The following is a 15,605-nucleotide window of genomic DNA, read 5'->3' on the forward strand; positions in this document are numbered from 1 at the left end:
CTTATTGGGAAAAACAAACAGACAAACAAAAAAGGAAATCCTGCCTATGATTATAAACTAATTCAGGAAAGTCAAATGATTTCATTCCATACACCAATGCTGATTGATTATAATGGCTGCCTAGAGGAATGTGTTGAGACTGGGTCTGAAGTCATCTCTGGGCTCCGTGGGAGAGAGCACCAGCACTGATTGGTGATGTCTGTCATGCGTACAGGATGGGAAACTGTTGGCACATGTGCCATGTATTTTCTAATCATGGGACTGTTCAGAAATAATCCATTTATACTGGATTTATCCTGGAAAATATCAATGAGATAACAGCCGAAGGCTCGGGATCAAGGGAGTTTCATCTCCTAGTAGGAGGCCCCAGTTGTGTTTTTGTCTCTAATCACAGAAATGAATTCTAGCAGTGCATTTAGCCTCCTGGTTCAGGTCAACAAGTTGGAATTACAGTTCTTCCTTTGAGAGCTATAGATTGTTGGTGCTGGGAATGGGGTTATGACTCATCAACATTTTCCCCAGCTCTAGTGGTTCATGAAATAAACTGCTTAAAACAAACAAACAAACAAAAAAAAAACACCTTTTGGCAAAGAGGTCAGGGCTGAGCCTTGGAAAGGCTGCCCAGGAAGCTTGCCTCCTGGACTGCCAGTCCTTTCTAAGGAGGTGGCCCCCCTGGGTGGTCACCCTGGGCGGAGGCCAGGTGACACATAAACATGGGCCAAGATGATTCCCGTAGGCTCAGAAGATTCACCACAAAGTGAAATACTCTTCTTTTCCCTCAGTTAGTGGTTCATTTCAGCTGAAAATAAGACCTAGCATATGCAGGTCTCAAGGTCAACAGTTCCTACTATGTCCATGCAACAGTCTTTTGAGAATTCTTTCCCCAAGGCCAACAACTAATTCCCTTTAGGAAACAGGACTGGAGTGGCTGGAAGGGGGTCAGCCATCCTAATGGGGCTGTGCCCCATTCTCTGCTCTTGCTGTTCTGGTTCCAAATCCAGTATGGACAGAGGGGTGTGCACACAGCCGTGGAGCATCCTTGTGGGAAAGGCGCTCTCTCTCTCTCTCTCTCTCTCTCTCATAGGATTTGAACAAGATAACAGGCCCATCCTGAATACAGTTCGATAGATTTACAGACAAAAGGAGTATGTGTCACTTGCAAAGCAAGCCCCTCAGTACCAATAAGCTCAATCTGCTGGAAAAGGCTCAGTGTCCCCCTGGGGTGCAGCCCAGAGAGGAGGCATATGACTGGACCCAGAAGAAAACAAAGTTGGGCAGAACATGCCTTGGATGAGTTAATGAGCCCAGGACTGAAGCTCATTTATTAATGTGGGGAAATGTTAACATTATATGGCTAAGTGGAAAAAGCTGGAAACAAAAAAGAATATACAATGTAATCCCCATTTTACACGTGTGTGTGTGTATGTGTGTGTGTGTGTGTGTGAATGCATGGACACACAAAAAGAACAAGATGGAAAAGAAAGGAACTAAAATGTTCACAATTTTATCTTGGCAAGGAGGAACTGCTAATGACCCTGGGTTTGGTTTATTTGTCTTGGTGGTTCTTTCGTCTTCATATGTTTCTACATTTTCTGTTTTCTATTTGTGCACACGTTCTTTCTGTAATAGAAAATGAAGTAAATGTTACTTTAGAATAATTATAAAAGGGTGGGAAAGGGAAAAATAAAAAAGAACATGAGTATTGGAATTATTATTATTGGAATTATAGAACTAATAATAATCCTCATTCTGTCCCATCTTAGCTGGTGCCCTTGGACAAATTATCCTCCCTGGCCTCTGGTGCTCTCCCTAAAGCACCTACACAGTATATGCTTAGACAGAGAAGGCAGACCTACTGTTTTTATGGTGGTTGGTTATTGTTTTCAGAGCAAGGGTGCTTAGCAGCCAGCAAAAGATGATTGTGGTGCTAGGGAGAGATTTTTGGTTTCCCCTGCTGAGACCGAGGGTCTAGAGTGGACGTGAGGCAGCCTGGTGGATGCCAGGAAATGGTGCAGCTGGGAGGTGCCCACACTCACCATCCAAATCCTCCGCAGTGCCTCCAACCCAAGCATGGGGAGTGCAGACCAGCAGAGACCTTTGGGACCTGGTCAGCAAGATTCCAGCCGCATCCGTGGCCATGACTAATGTGAGCTGACATTCAAGAGTCTGGGACACAGCCAGCAGACATTGTCTTTGTGAAATACTGTGTAAGTGCTTATGAGTAGGGGGCCAAGCCAGGCTGGGAGGGGGGATAGATGGATTCACCTGCAAGTTGATGAGACCCACAGCCAAGTAAAGTGGCTGGACCTCCATGGCAGAGGCATGAGGGACACAGGGGATGCCAGGATGGGGCTGAGCATGGCTCCAAGGGCTTTGGGGACATTGTGCAACATGGGAAAGATCATCCACAGTGGCCCAGCAGCTTCTGCCAGAAGGAGCAGTCCCAGGTCCATTCTGCCGTGTAAATCTGGCTCCAAAACGCTCAAGTTAATTTCAGCGAGAGCTCCCCAGAGTTCCCAACTGGACACAAAATTTCACCTTCTTAATAAATCACCGGGAGTCCTCCTGTCCTAACAAAAACAAGAAGAGGAACAGCCAGAATCTGTCAAGAAATTAATTGAAAACAGCAATATAAGACAATATAATTCCTTTCTCAAGAGCAGCCTTGGAGGTCGGGTACTGTCCCTCTGAGGCCTGCTGACCCAGGGCCCCCCAGCTGCTGGGAGGAGGTGCTCCTGCCTCCAGCAAACTGTAGCTCTTCCCTCTCTAGCAAAGCTACAAACAGCACATCTTTGTGCACCTCCCAACTCAGGAGCCAGGGCCACAGACATCACATGGCATCAAGGATGGCTCTTCTAAGAAAAGCTAGAAAAAAATGCCTCTGTGTATTATGTGCACCTGAAAAAGGCTCTTGTGTGTGTTCATTATATGTTTCGTTTATGTGTTTGCATCCTTTCTTGTGTGATGATGACCAAAGTAGGATCCGAGCATTTTAGAGCTGGAAGGAAACCCTGAGATTAGACAGCACCCCCAGTGCCCAGCATTGCACCCAGGACTCAGGTGCCATGTCCTCATTTGATGGGTGAGACTATGGTCATAGTCACAGACACAGTTAAATGCAGGTCTTCTGCTCCCAAGTGGCTCTATCCCATTGGTCCTTCTTCAGTTCCATTCAGCAAACCAGAGCACACAGTGAGAAGGCAAAGCTGAATAAGACAGAGCCCCTACCCTTGAGGGACTGGTGGGAAAAGCAAGGATGTACATGACTGTGATGTTAAGAAATAATACTAATAATTCAAAACCTGGAAATAAGGCCACAAGAGGACAGTAAGTCCCTTCAACATCATTTGGTCATTGTTTCGCAAATCCACCCAAGGATTATTTAATCACCCAGGGGAAGGTATCTTTGTTTAATGGCTATTTACCATTAATTTAGGGCTCAGACTCTGTGAAGTTACATGTTAACTTGTAGATCATGTCCAGTAAAGATATAAATAATGTCTACTCAATAGAAAGCATAACAATAAAGACTGATTTTTTTAACTGCCTTGTAAGACATTAACCAGTTGTTTTATTTTTAATTGGGGTAAAATACACATAACATAAAATTTTACCATCTTAACCATTTTTAGGTGTACAGCTGTGTCATTAACTATATTCACATTGTGCAACCATCACCGCCATCCATCTCAAGGACTCTTTTCATTCTTCAACACTGACACTCTACACCCATGAAACATAACTCCCCATTCTCCCCTCCCACCAGCACCTGGCAACCAAAGTCTACTTTCGGTCTCCATGAATTTGACTATGCTACATATCTCATATTAGTGGAATCGTGCAGTACTTGTCCATGAGATTGGTTTATTTCACTTAGTATAATGTCCTTAAGTTTCATTCATATTGTAGCATGTGTCAGTTTCTTTCCTTTTTAAGGCTGAATCATATTTCATTGTACATGTACACCACATTTTGCTCATCCATTCGTCCGCCCATGGACACTTGGGCTGCTTCCACCTTTTGGCTATTGTGAATAATACTCCTATAAACTTGGGTGTTCAAACATCTGTTGAGACTCTGCTTTCAGTTCTTGCGGATATATATCCAGAAGTGGAATTGATGGATCAAAGAATAACTCTACGTCTAATTTTTTGTGGAACTACCATACTGTTTTCCACAGTGGCTCTCCTGTTTTACATTCCCACCAACAGTGCACAAAGGTGCCAATTTCTCCGGATCCTTCCCAACACTTACTACTTTTTGGTTTTTTTATTCTAATGGGTATAAGCTATCTCATTATGGTTTTGATTTGTACTTCCCCAGTGATTAGCGATGTTGAGCATCTTTTCATATGCTTATTGGCCATTTGTATATCTTCTTTGGAGAAATGTCAATTCAAGTCCTATGCCCATTTTTTAAATCAGGTTGTTTGGGTTTTTTATTGTTGAGTTGTAAGAGTTCTTTTATAAATTCTGGATATTAACCCCTTATCTGATGCATGATTTGCAAATGTTTTCTCCCATTCCATGGGCTGTCTTTTCGCTCTGTTGATAGTGTGCTTCCATGCACAAAAGTTTTTAATTTTGATATAGTCCAATTTATCTATTTTTTTCTTTTGCTCCCTGTGCTTTTGGTGTCATATCCAAGAAATCATTGCCAAATCCAATGTCATGAAGTTCTTCCCTTATGTTTTCTTCTGAGTTTGATAGCTTTAGCTTCTCCATTTAGGTCTTTTGATCTGCTTTGAGGTAACTTTAGTACATGGTATAAGGTAAGAATTTAACTTCATTCTTTTACACATGGGTGTTCCACTTTCCCAGCACCATTTGTTTAAAAAGACCGTCTTTTCCCCATTGAATGGTCTTGGCATGCTTGCCAAAAATCATTTGACCATACGTGTGAGGGCAACCAGTTTTATTCTTAACCTAGATATTTTACTTGAACATTTCCTTTTAAGTGCTTATAAATACCCAGTTCCTCAAAATGCTCTTTGAACCAGCTTTGCCATCTTATTGGTTCCCTCATTCATGAATTACTAAATCTTTGACACCTGCCCATTCCATATTTTATGAGAGCCATGTTTTTAAATATTTGAACATTATGCTTTGACAGTAACATACAAAGTGCTGTGGGTGTCAGGGTGAAGATCATTTCTAATCGAGGGATTCAAACACCTTTTCACTTTTGAAATCAGCCTTATGATTAATGGGTAGACTTCTGGCAGATAGACATGGTGGTTTGGAGCGAACATTAAAGACCACAGGAACAGCAGGAAGAGTGTTTTCCTTCCTGTTGGCTTCCTTTCTTGTGTGTCTACTGGCCAACGCAGATGTGACACTTTTCATGAGAAAGCCTTAGGGAAAAAAAGCTTCTGGCCTCTTTCATATGTCATTTCTCTTCACGACAGGTCCCTGCTACAGCTCCAGGTCAGTGCCTTCCTCTCAAGCTTCCACCTCCACCACACCCCCTTCCCCTACCTGACAAGAGGCTAGAAGGGGCCTAGGCCTTTCCATCCATACTTCAGATTCATCTCTGATTCTGCCTTAACTAGGGAATTGCATTTCCTGGCTGTCTCCATCCCACCACATGGGACATCCATGAAATAGCTCCCTGACAGACTCTAAGTGTTACCAGCATCAATCACAGCGATAAACCGCAAACAAGCCCGGGACAGAGCAGCCACCTCTATCGGATCCAAAGTGGTATTAATTAGAAACCTTAACTTCTGGCCACAGAGGATAAGAACTGCCGCCCTCAAGTGACCTTTCCCTTGGCAGAGTGTCCCCAGCCACGGCTGGCGGCAAAGCCCCTCTCTTTGGGGATCTTTACTCTGCAGGGTGCTTCTGCCCTGCTTGAATTTAATGCTGAGACTTGTGTTCCCCGAGGATCTCAGGTGTGCACATTCCTCCTTGGGTTTTTGAGATCACATTGTTGTGGGCCCCAGGCCATTCCCACCTGAGCTTCCTAGCCCATGGCCATGGCATTTCCTCAGGCTCTCGGCGGCCACAGCAGCCTGTACGGTGGCTTGACACTGGATGTCCCAGCTTCTGGCTTGCTGAGAGGCTGTCGCTGACCTCTCCCTCCTCCATGGGAACCCGTGCACAGCAGTAACCCAGAGGAGCCTCAGCAGAGCCTGTGCCTTGCGTGCTGCTGAAACCCACGGCCTTGGGCCTGCCCACTCCTCTACCGCTCCCAGAGCCTCAGCTGTCCAGACACCCTGACTGAGGCCTCCAGGCATCCCAGCCCCTCAGACTTGGCTCAGCCTCTACCACTGGTAAAGACACTTACCTGCTGGGGTCAGCAGGGCTCCTTAAGGGGCTGACCAAGGAAGCAGAGAGTAGAGTGAAGACTCAGTGATCTCGAAGCAGGGCTGCTGGGCTACTTTCCTGGCTGGGTAACCAGTGTGTTCTGTGAGTGGTTGAGGGCAGGCTCAGGGTGAGCCAGCCTCCACCTGATTTCCCCCTTCACTAGCTCAGCAACCTTGGGCAACTCACTCAATCTCTCTGAGCCTCAGTTTCCACATCTGTAAAATGGTGCTCATAATAACACCTCAGAAAGCTGCTCGATAGTAAATATAAAACACTTAGTACAGCACCTGGCAATAATCAATCCTCAACAAATGTCAACTATTTCTTGGGGGTCAGGGGTGGGTTTTGTCCCACTTGTGCGGTTGTGTGTACACAAAGAACACGAAGTCCTAGGGGAAGGACAAGTGGAACAAAGGCCAGAGATGGCGCCACTCATTTCTCCAGGCCTTCTCTTTGCTGACCAATGTTCCTACCAACTCATAGAGAAGGCTGTCCTACTTTCATATTTGCTTGTCCAGAGAGTGATGAACTGCCATCTCCTTAAAAGTCATCCAGTCTGCTTTCAGACGGGCCCTTCTCCGCCTTGACAGATGGGATTACATTCATCTCCCTTCCCCTTTGGCAATTGGAAAGATCAATGAGACATTAGTCTCCCTGACTCTGACTTTCTCCTGGGGGAAATGCTGACAGCCCAGAATTAATGTGGCAGTTGATTTACTCCTGGTGTCTAAAGGCACAAGACAAGTCCTCCCACTGCTGGGAGGGGAGATGGGGAGACAGCAGCCTCTGGCCACTTTCTGGGTCTGGCTCACAGGCCTGTGTTGTCTAGACTGGTTGAGGAGACAGTTGCAGAGAGACTGATTCGCCTGGGATCTACATCCTGGAGACTGGCCGGCCCGAGCTCTGGAGTCCCAAAGCCATGGACACTCTCAAGTTCTACGACCTTGACAAGCTATAGACCTCTCCAGACCTCAGTTACTTCATCCACAAAATGAGGATGGAGATCCCTGATGGGATGACTGTGGAATTAACAAGAGATAATGTGTGTGAAGAGATGTGCTTTGTAAATGTTAATTTTTTATCTTTAAGTACAAGAGTAAATGCAATGTTCTTGAGTGAGAAACCAACCAAGTTTACAGATATTAAAACTGAGGACTAGAGAGATGAAATCCATTTTCAGTCAGGTAAGTTAGGAAGACTGTCCACTGCCTTCACTGCTTTTCACACTGTGATTGCGCCCCTGCCCCCCACTTTCTACTGGTTCCTTGGGAGCTAGAATAATGGACAGATGAACGGTTGAAGAGGGTCACTTTCCTGAGATTTTCAAAGGGATTCCCCGCCTAACAGAACATTTGCTGGACACTTTCTGTGTGCTAGACGCTTTCCTAGGGACCGTGGAGGGCAAAGACAATACACTTAAGTTCTGATAAGCCCTCGACCTTGAGGGTTTGGTGTTTCTCTTTTCATCCTTCGCTCACTCGTTCGTGCATCTTCTCCCTCCCAGAAGCAGCTCTGCCTGCCCCACTGAGTCCTTTCCTTACAATGTAGCCCCAGACTCGGGGCTGGGCCAGACACTCAGGTTTTTGTTGGTAATGATCATTGGTTCGAACAGTTTCTCTTACCCAAAATAAAACTTGGGTTTTTTTTTCTTTCCATGATCTCTAGCTTATTTACTGTATAGAACATAAACTCCTTGAGTGAGGAAGCTCTGCCTGATTTATTACTACTACTCACATGGAATTTGGCAAACTAGGAGTGAGAAATCGATTTTAAAAATGAAACTACAGATCTGCATTGAGGACACAGCATGAAGCTGGCGGACATACATACCCTGAGATGCATTTTACGGCCCTTATCTCTAGAAGCACAAAGCAAAATGACCAACCTCTTGAATTCCATATTCTTATACTCAAGCAGAAGAAAGGGCAGATAGCTCTCCCCTCCCCATGCCAGGGCGTGGAACTTTGCCCGGTAAAGTTGCTCTCTGAGGTATGGAAGGAGCTGTGGGTGCCTCACCTAAGGGCTCTCCCTCACGCAAAGAAGGAAGCCCCCTCCCTGTAAGAGACACTTGAAATGCTCTCTTGCTGCCCGGCCCCAGGTGAATGCCTTTGCTTTGCTCAGGCACTTGCAGAACAGATACAGAAAGCAGACATTTCCTCTTCAGCCTCCTTTGCAACTAAAGCCAGGGATGTGATACAGGCTGCATCGCTTAAACTTACCCACACAAGACTTCAATTCAGAGGCTCTGGGAAAATTCCACTTTGCTGGCAAGGGCAGCAGCAGAGGGGGTCTGGCTTCGGGGGCGTAGCGGGCATAGGGTTAGGTTCCTGCCACAGTAATGGCCTTGGTGCCGCAAGCTGTCGTGGGCTGCCACAAGACCAGTGGCAGGGGTGGCATGGTGGGCTCGGAGCTTTGTCACTGGAAGCTTAGACTGAGCTCTCCAGCCCTCCCAACAATTGGGTAACCGTGAGCTACCCAGTGTCATTTTAAAATTTCCTTTCCTACTCTATAAGCCAAAGTCAGCTTCTGTTGCTTGCAGCTAAGAGCCCTGAATGACACTCTAGTTCAACTTTGCCTCAGCTATCATTTCCTGAGGTCCTGGCAACAATAGCAGCTCTCACCTGTTCGCTGTCTGCGGTGGCCCCAGAGACTGTGTGAGGGGCTTCACATGCATCGTCTCATGGAGTTCCCACACCACCGCTATGAGGTGGATACTATTCTTTATCTTCAGGGAGAATTGAAAAAAATCTGAGATATCAAGGCATTAGAGGACTTGTCCAAGGTCTTACAAGAGGGTAATTCAGTGTTGTAACAATAGGTAAGCTCCCGAAGCTAAATTCAGATTCCAAGAGAGACGGTGGCAGCCAACAAAAAAGCTTCTCGCTCTGCTCTTCATGGCAGGATGTGCAGAACGAGATGGGTCATCTTGTCTTCACAACGTTCTCTACTCTGAAGTAAGGACCAGTAACACTTCACTAAGTTCATAGACGCTGAAATAAAGACACAAAGATATTTCACTGCCCACGAAGCATTTTTCCAGGACAGTGGCAGAGATGATTGACAAGGGAACACATTGTTACCCCACAAGCATGCTTTCTGAAACTCCCCAGGGGCTAAGGGAGTCCATGCTGGGTAGACAGTGAGGCGTAGCCAAAGAAGCTGAAGGCCTGCATTTAACTAAAAGCATCAGTGTGCAGGTCGGCACTGTAAATACATTTTAATACAGGTAATTTTTTTTCCCATTCATTTTCAAGCACTTATTTCATTTACACAATCCCAAGGGCCAATAAATCTTGGCATTAAGGCTGATTTGATGTGTGATGCAGACAGTCTAATTAAGGATAGGGTATTTTATCAGCTCCTCTAAATTTCCTTTTCTCTAGTCTACAATTTTTTATACTGGGCTGATCTTTTTTTTATTCATAAGGGTTTCATGCCCATTTGTCATGGCTGCATTAACTGGGCATCTAATGAAGACTTGGATATGGAAGTCTGCATCTCATCTATCCTCAGTAGCAAAATTAATAAAGCAGCAGGAAAATAGCTTCCTGAACTGAAATGTCCTTGGCCCACCCTGAGTCATCTAAAATATATTTTGCTTGTGTCTTCCAAAATTGGGGCTTAGCTATAAACTTTAGGAGGCAGTGCTCAATTTCAACTTCCATCCACTGATAGCCTGTACCCTACTCCCCTGCCCAACCCATTGCTTGGAGAGGCTTGGACCAGAGTGGCCAGAAGCCTATTTTCCCACTATCCCCTCTGCACACATTTATTGAGCACCTTTTATAGGCCAGGCTCAGGGAGATATAAAACAGGCTCTAGAAGGCCACAGTCAAATGGGTCATGCCACCACTGTTGGCAAATGCAAGAAAAACATCTTCGTTAGCCAAGTATCAAGGCTGGGAGCAAGCTGGAATGATTATCTGCTCTATCCTTTTGCCTCTGAGAGGGTGAGCCTCCCAACCAGATTCTCTATAATTAAGGGCTGCCAAATGCCTGTGATCACAGATGCTGACTTGCAGACTTTATGGATATAGGAGTATATTGGTTTCCCAGGGCTGTCATAACACAGTACCACAAACTGAATGGCTTAAACAACAGAAAGTTATTGCCTCACAGTTCTGGAGTCTAGATGTTCAAAATCAAGGTGTCCTTCTGAGGGCTGTGAGGGAGGGATCTGCTCCAGGCCTCTCTCTTTGGCTTGGAGATGGCTGTCTTCTCCCTCTGTCTTTTCACATTGTCTTCCCTCTATGAATGTCTGTGTCCAAATTTCTTTTTATAAGGACACCAGTCATATCGAATTAGGGCCCACCCTAATGACCTCATTTTAACTTGATTACCTCTGTAAAGACCCTGTTTCCAAGTAAGGTGACATTCTGAAGTACTGGGGGCTAGGACTTCAACATGAATTTTGGGGAGACACAATTCAACAAGAGTGTCTCTAAAATTGTTTTAACTAAAGCTCTAAGACAACCTGTAGCAACACAATATAGTTAGAACACTGCATGGAGGGTTAAGAATTCCATGCTCAAGTTCTAAATTAGCCACTTCCCCTCCCTGTGCCTCAGATTTCTTCTCTAGAGAATAAGAGAGCTGGACTGGGCCTCCAGAACCCTCTCACGTCACCGCGATTGTGTTGCTGATGAAGTAAGAGAAGCTGAGGCAGCACAGGGGGCACGTTAATGGTGAGGCTCCGCCACTCACAAGCAGGCTGATCCTGAGGAAGGATTGATCTTCTGAGCCTCAGGGAGTTTTTTTTTAACTCTTAAGTGAGGACAGTGACAATAGCTACTTCAAAAAGGTTCTCAGGACGAATAAGGCCTGTGACATGCCTGGCACGCAGCTGTCACTCCGTGTGTACGAACTGCTAAGGGTATTACTGCTCTTATTACTATCAGGAGTTAGGCTTTGGATCTAGGACTCAGCTTTCAGGCAGTGTCCACGATCGGAAGACAGGGGTCTGCACCCCAGTGTCCTATCCAGTAGCTCATGTGGAGTGAGAGGCTTTAGCTGGCAGGACTCCTGTGAACCTTGGGACATGCCTTTCCCCATCTCCACCTTCCAAATCCCATCCCATTCCATTTAGCTTTTCACATTCATGTCATTAAGGTTAGGGCTAGGATTCCAGGTGATTTTTTTTCTCACAGTTTTATTAACTTTACACACCCTAGAAAAGTATAATAAAACATATTTCATCGTCTCATTTAAATGCAGCCTTGCGACCTCACACCCACATGAACACTAGATTGCTTGAGGTCTGTAGTGGTCATTCGGCTCTTATCTTCTTTGAGCTGTTAGTTATTTGCTCATGTGTGTCCTCGCCTAGACTGTAAGCAACCTGAGGAGACAAATGGGTCTTCCTTTTTTTTTTTTTTTTTTTTTGCGGTACGCGGGCCTCTCACTGTTGTGGCCTCTCCCGTTGCGGAGCACAGGCTCCGGACGCACAGGCTCAGCGGCCATGGCTCACGGGCCCAGCTGCTCCGCGGTATGTGGGATTTTCCCGGACCGGGGCACAAACCCGTGTCCCCTGCATCGGCAGGCGGACTCTCAACCACTGCGCCACCAGGGAAGCCCAAATGGGTCTTCTTACTGAGATTTAGCAAACCTTATTGATTGACTCCCACAATGCACCGGCCCGCTTACATGAAAAATCTCATATCATCCTCCCCACAACCTGATGAGGCAGGTAATGGTGTTACCATGTCACAGATGAGCCCCTGAGGCTTGGGGGTCACATGTGTAGGCAGTGGCTAAGCCAGGATCCAATTCTACATCGCCTGACTCCAAGGCCACCAATCTAGCCTAGTGCTGTCCTCAGCAAGCTGAGGACCAGCTCAGGAGGCTCGTGGGTCCCTGTAACTCACTTAGGATCCGCCAGCCTGAGCAGAGTTTTCCGTGGCCTTGGTGCCCCCTGGTGGCATGTGAGGGTTCGTTCCCAGCCCAGCTTCAGGCCCATTCCACTGCAGGCCTGCGACCCTAAGCACTTGAAAGAGTGAACAAGGGGGCTGGCCCTGGCGCAGCAGGGCCCTCTGCACCCAGGGAAGGGCCAGACCCTCTACTAGAGTGTCACTTTTTAAATGGACCGCCCCCGCCCCGAGGATTCTGCTCCTGATAGGTCAAAGAAGAGCGCTTAGGGTCTCAGGCCAACAGCCGTGAGATGACCTACAAGGTCTGGTTCACACCACCCAGCTTCTCATCTCCCCCTTCCCAGTCAGGACATGTGGGCATGGGCAATCTCTGCAGCACCCTCCTGGGGTTTCCATTTTCCAAGAGCTAGTTTATGGAGGGGGGGGGAAGGAGAAGAGGATAAAGGTGGTTAAAGTTGAGGACTTAAAGCTTCTTTACATAACACAGAGTCTTTTTCTCAAAAAACCCATCAAGGTTCTTCAGTAAATATTACTGGAGTCCTATTGTGCTCCGCAGCGCTCAGGATGCAGAAATGGAGAAAACACCCTTTCTGTCTTGAAAAGTAAACATATAAAAAATTACAATTCAGGGCCTCCCTGGTGGCGCAGTGGTTGAGAGTCCGCCTGCCGATGCAGGGGATACGGGTTCGTGCCCCGGTCTGGGAGGATCCCATATGCCGCGGAGCGGCTGGGCCCGTGAGCCATGGCCGCTGGGCCTGCGCATCCGGAGCCTGTGCTCCGCAACGGGAGAGGCCACAACAGTGAGAGGCCCGCATACCGCAAAAAGAAAAGAAAAAAAAAAAAAAAAAATTACAATTCAATGAGGCAAGTACTCTGATATGGGTGTCCTGGGACTTCTCCTGTCACACCCAAAATGGTTATCAGTACTCAAAACTGAGAATAAAGAATCATCAAATACCTCACAAGCTGAAGTAGAAAACAATTAGGGGTCAGACACCTTGTCCAACTAACCATCACTCCAGCCCACAGCATGTCCCCAGCTTATATAAGCCACCGCTCCTTCTGCAGGGACAAAACAGCAAGAGGACACAGAAAGAGGGGGTGGTGTGGAATAGCCTGCCTTCCCACCTCCGGAGCAACAAGGATGTTTGAGCCAGCAGTCAACCTCTTCCTACGTGCTCATATTCCCCTCGGAGGCCTTCCTTAGCAGCGTAAAAAGTGATCACCAGCTTTTCCGGGAATCCTATAATCACTGATCTGGCTTTGAGATAATCAGAGATATCCTAGAGCTGCATTAACCAATGGTAGCCACTCATCACACACATAGCTATTGAGCACTTGAAATGTGGCTAGTCTGAATTGAAACACGCTGTCAGTGTAAAATATACACCGGATTTTGAAGACTTAGTCCGGGGTGGGGCAGGGGAATGCAAACATCTCTGTATTTTAAAAATTGATTACATGTTGAAATGATAATATTTTGGACATAGTATTTGGATAAATAAAATATATTATTAAAATTAATTTCACCTGTTTTACTTTTTTTAGCGTGGCTACCAGGCCATTTAAAATTACAGCTGTGGCTGGCTCACATTCCGTTGCTATTGGACGTCGCTGCCCTGAGGGTTAGAAAGCCAGAGCTAAGATGCCCCAGTCCAGCAAAGCTTACACCACATTGGGACCACAAGGGGGGCGGTACTGTGGTGCCGAGCTGCCTGGGGCAGGACTTCAACAGCAAGCAGCCCGGCTCCTCACATTTTCTGATGCTATGTTTTAAGGGCACAGTTTTAAAACAGTTAGTTTTAAACAGCTTTTTCTAAAATTTAAATGGCCCATATTATGTGACCCCGAGGTTAATATAAATCATTTTTCTAGGGCAGGAGTCTAAAACTCCTGAATTACAATATTCAAGACTGGAATTTTAAGGCAGCTGCAAGTTTCTCACCATCACAGCTATGGAATGAAGAGGGACTGTGAATTCAAGTCGAGAGAAGCCTTGAAGCTGGGCCCCAGAACAGAAGGTGGGCTGTGAGTAAAAGCTGGAGGTGAGAGGGTTGGAGAAAAGGTAGATCCAGGAGTGATGTTAGGAGGATTTAAGCACAGGGAGTGGGTATTGGCTTATGGGGGATGGGTGACCTCTGGACATACTCCCATTTTCATCAAAATGCTACCAATCTGGGCTTCCCTGGTGGCGCAGTGGTTGAGAGTCCGCCTGCCGATGCAGGGGACACAGGTTCGTGCCCCGGTCCGGGAAGATCCCACGTGCCGCGGAGCGGCTGGGCCCGTGAGCCATGGCCGCTGAGCCTGCGCGTCCGGAGCCTGTGCTCCGCAACGGGAGAGGCCACAACAGTGAGAGGCCCGCGTACCGCACCAAAAAAAAAAAAAAAAAAAATGCTACCAATCTGAGTGTAAATTGTTACCACCTTTCTGCGGGGCAATTTGTAAGTGTATTTTAAAAGCCTTAAAAATGTCAATATCCTTTGACCCGATAATTCCATTCTAGTAACTCATAAGGAAAATTTTAAACTGCACGAATATTTGACTATGAGGATATTCATCCAGCATTTGTAATAGCCAAAGAACCCAAAATAACAATAAAACTATAAGCAACCTAACTGCACATTGATATGGGTTGGTTAAATCAATTAACAATTATAATATGGACTATTTTGTGTTACAGAGGTTGTGTAAATGAATACTTACTGACATGAAAAGACATTTATGCTAAATTCTGTGAAAAGGGTCAGCTACAGAATTGTATGTCCAGCATGTGTGTCAATTTTGCTTAAAAAAGAAACAACAACAACAACATTAAGAGCATACATCTGCAAAGACAATTGGCTGAAAGAATATTCTCCAAGGGATTAATAGTCATCTCTGGACAGAGGCTATGGGTGGGCTTTCTTTCCTTATTTTTAAAACTGCTTTTATAATTAACTTTTTTAAAGATTATTTTTAAGTAGTCCTACCTAGTCTTTATCACAAGTGACACGTTCTTTCCCAAGCCCTCGCCAAAGGGGAAGAACCAACGTTTTCGTTAAAATCCCGACACTTTCCCCATACCTATTAGCATTGTTCCATCTCGTCCTCTAGTCCCTGTGTCCAGTCTTTTGCCCTACAAGCCTGGGGACCCTTCACCGGGGTCCTGTGTCTCTCTTGTCTCTCTCTGCCCCACCGCCTGGATGAGACACCGTCGGACCGGCCGGGTTATTGTAAAACTTCAACAGGGTCTGGCCCGACTTCTTGGAGTCGGTGGAATTGGAATCCAAAGGTCTGTGTGGAGGAGACAAAGGGACAGGCCAGGAGGCCGGCTCCGAGGGACGACTGCAGACCTCCCTCCCGCGGCGGCATTCCGCGCCGTCCCCTCGCCTGTTGCACAGGCAGCAGAACCTCCGCCCCGCTCGCGGGCGCGTAAAGATGTCATCCTGGA

The 15,605-nt window shown here is 46.3% G+C and overlaps 1 long non-coding RNA gene across 1 annotated transcript; it reads right to left on the minus strand.

Moving 5' to 3' along the window:
• Positions 1–1,418: 1,418 nt before the first annotated feature.
• On the minus strand, positions 1,419–15,566 carry LOC308607794. The gene is made up of 3 exons (XR_014014047.1): positions 15,239–15,566; positions 8,930–9,298; positions 1,419–1,620 (listed from the first exon to the last, which is right to left on the minus strand). It is a non-coding gene; the product is annotated as an uncharacterized lncRNA (long non-coding RNA).
• Between the last annotated feature and the right edge of the window lie 39 nt (positions 15,567–15,605).

Source organism: Mesoplodon bidens (genome assembly GCF_964165515.1).
Source record: "Mesoplodon bidens genome assembly, chromosome: 2".
NCBI lineage: Eukaryota > Metazoa > Chordata > Mammalia > Artiodactyla > Ziphiidae > Mesoplodon > Mesoplodon bidens.